The following is a 3,483-nucleotide window of genomic DNA, read 5'->3' on the forward strand; positions in this document are numbered from 1 at the left end:
GAACTACTTTGCGAGATGTGTTGAAAAGTTACAAAGTTACAAAACTAATGTGATGAGCTATGAAGCGATTTCAACACTCCTCCAAAAATATTTGTAGATACTTCTCAGTAGGGTTGTATGCACTTATCAGTTTTTCTTCACAAAGTTACAAAACCAACAGATCCTACATTCGAAAGGATCCTCACAGAGATTTTGCACGATGCGCAATATATGTCAAACTTTAAGGTAATTTCTCATATTTCTTACATTCAATTTTCATATACATATCGTAATTATGTAACCCTTCGTTATCTTTCTGGAATTGTATTAGAGAAATCGATGGAACACACGTTGATGCACGTGTTCTAAATAATGAGAAGATCGCATTTGTCAACCATTATGGGTCCCCGACGCAAAATGTCATTGAGGTATGTGACTTCAACATGTGTTTCACTTTTGCCCTAGCCGGTTGGGAGCGCAGTGCACATGACAATCGAATTTTCAAATCTACAACACGAAATTACAAATAAAACTTCACACATCCATCTGCAAGTTCGTTTTAGACTGAGCTACTCTCTTAATTTTTTTTTTCTTCAACACTAAGCATTCAATTCACATCATGTAAGTATTATTTAGTCGATGTTGGGTATCAATTGCAACAATGATATCTCAAGCTCTATCCTGATACGAAATACTGCATACCTAATTTTAGGCGAGCGAGAAATATTGCACTGGACAAAAAGGAAATGTTCAATAAAAGACATTCATCCTTGCACTATGTTATTGAAAAGACTTTTAGTGTTTAGAAGAAGAAATGTGTTATACTTCGCGATATGTCATCTTACTCATTGCCCAAATATTTGCATATTGTGATTGTCACAATGACTCCCCACAATCATATTCGACGACATCCTTCCGCAAGGAAAATGATGATCATGAAAATGACACGGTCGAGGCATATGAGTACCATCTTAGACATTCTTTGTCACAAAATAAAAATGATGTTCCAAAAACTTATACTAAAGATGATGATGGTGCAAGCGAGATGACAGTTGAGGGAAAAAATTATGTATGTGATAATTGGAGGATGATTGGAGCTTTTATCAAGTTATTAATTGTAATAGTTGTAAAAGACATTCACTTTTTATTGTATCAATATTTTATACAATTCATGTTTATTTTCGTTCCTTCTAAATTTGATATTGATTGTTTTGGTTTTTTACACAATTTATAAGTGTTTTTTTTTTTCCTTTTACATTTTTTTTATTTTTCTTTTGGTGGGTTTTGGAGGTCTGTGATGATAAGTTTAACCTTATGGGTACTTCTGGATGACATATTTGTCGCAATTGATTGTCGTTTTAATATTTTTTCTCAATTGTGGAAATAATGATACTCACTATTAAGTGTGGTGTCTATCTTTATTTTGTAATGTTCTGCACTAGATTTTTATTTTTAAAGTATAAAATATATTATTATTAACAGTTCTGTTATAGGCAATATTACTGCACAGAGACAATGATAATTTACTCAGAAACAACTGCAGTGCAACTGTTTTTAAACTACAAAAAAAAAAAAAAAAAAAACAATAAAAAACAGACAGTTAGCTTATCCGTAGCTGCTATGCAACAACTTATTATTAAGCTACAACTGCCTCAAACAGACCCTAAAACAACAAATTTTAAATGCAATAAAATCTCATATTATTTATTTAGAAAATAATGAAATCTCAAAATCACATAACATGTTTATTTAGAAAATATTGAAAAACTAAAATAGCATAAAAATAAATATAAGAAAACTTAGACATTCTACATGTAAATGCAAAAGAATTTTGTTCCATTTATATGAAACCCCTTCTAAAAAAATAGAAAAGTTAAACAGAAACCTCCAATTGAGCTTTATCTAAAGAGGAAGTTCCAACTAATCAAGCTGATTTTATATAGTTTAGTAAAACAAAAGTGAAAATTAAATATAAGTATAATATTACACAATAGTCCAAATAGTTCAACTGATCCAGAACAATTATAGTCAACTCCTATACGAGTAATAAGCATTAAAAAAATTGTTTACAGGGCAAATCACGCCTGATTCTTTCATTACATTTTCATAGCAATACAGAAAAGAAAAGCAGAAACCAGTACAAATACCAAAAAAATTTTGACAAACAAAGCCTCTTTAAAAAAAAAATTACAGAAAATATGCAGCAGATAAGAACACAATTATATATTCAAGCAGAAAAATGTCCATTAACATGCAAATAAAAATCGCAAGTACCACAAAAATTATTTACAGAAGTTTCAGAAAGGTATTGATACCATTTTTATTCTTCTGCCCATCTCCTCAATCTTGCATCCCATGGAGAGCTACAAAAAACAGAACAAAAAAGAACAAGAAGATAAAACATATCCATACACATCAAATTAAAAAAACAATAACTAGCAATTACTTCTCAAGTACAATAATCCTCACTGGGTTTAGAGTTCACAAAAAGGTTAACCTCAACTAAGCCCATTATTGTAAAATTGTGAGAAATTTGAAGATCTTGTCTTTATCTATCATGCTATGAATGTCAAACATGAAGGAACAAAACTCTTAATGTACTTTGCACTGCTGCATTTAGCTTGAGACAAGATAGTGTATCTTGAGAAACTTACACTGAGTTGCTAGGAAGGAATTATTTATGCAATTCTTCTTTCTACACATCTAATAGGGAAATAAATTTCTCTATAGTAAGATCATTCAATGTTTTAGTTTTCCATAAAAGAACATTTCAATTTCAATAAAGTTATCCTCACTTAGCTCTATAAATGAAACAATAATCTCGATGAAATACTTGAACTCGGTTCATTACTACACATTCAAATTTGCTCAAATTAGAGCAAAAAGTTCGACCATTTTTAAAAACAAGAAAGTTAAATAAATCAAACTTAGAGTGCGTTTGAGGGAAAAATATTCTGGATGTATCCATACTCCAATAATATCGTGAAGCGTGACACATTTAAAACAAGACAGTACAACATTTGTACTCTCATGAAAGTTAAATACCCTGACCCGCCACGCGTCACAATGATATTGGAGTCTGGATACATCCGGACTCCGAGCGTAATATTTTTTCGCGATTAGGACAGCTTTTTGGCCCATGGTTGGGAACCGAATTGGATTTTGGAGCGTTTGGAAGAAGCGCTGTGCAACTGAGTTTTCAAATCAATTTTTCAATTCTCACTACAACGGGAACGCAGTTTCATGCTTGCGTCCATGGCTTAATGCCTGTGTGGGACATGATATTTTCTGGTTTACCCTTATGATGAATATCTTGCGAAGCCTTTTTTTTTGTGGGAAATTCGTTGTCACAGGCATTGCCACAGAATAAAATGCATTTAATGAAATACATTTATTCTACAATTACACACATACCACAAAATTCTTATTTATATTATATAATACTAATCATAAACTATATAGATATATAAACACACACACACACACACACACAGATATATGGTC

The 3,483-nt window shown here is 31.5% G+C and overlaps 1 protein-coding gene across 1 annotated transcript in view; it reads right to left on the reverse strand.

Moving 5' to 3' along the window:
• Positions 1–2,154: 2,154 nt before the first annotated feature.
• The window catches only part of LOC110032523 (zinc finger BED domain-containing protein RICESLEEPER 2-like), an 11,972-nt gene continuing 10,643 nt past the window's right edge, over positions 2,155–3,483 (reverse strand). The window contains exon 4 of the mRNA XM_020736183.1: positions 2,155–2,342. The gene's annotated coding sequence lies outside the window, so the exon portion shown is untranslated. The remainder of the gene's footprint in view (positions 2,343–3,483) is intronic.

This window comes from Phalaenopsis equestris, unplaced genomic scaffold (assembly GCF_001263595.1).
Source record: "Phalaenopsis equestris unplaced genomic scaffold, ASM126359v1 Scaffold000960, whole genome shotgun sequence".
NCBI classification, from domain to species: domain Eukaryota; kingdom Viridiplantae; phylum Streptophyta; class Magnoliopsida; order Asparagales; family Orchidaceae; genus Phalaenopsis; species Phalaenopsis equestris.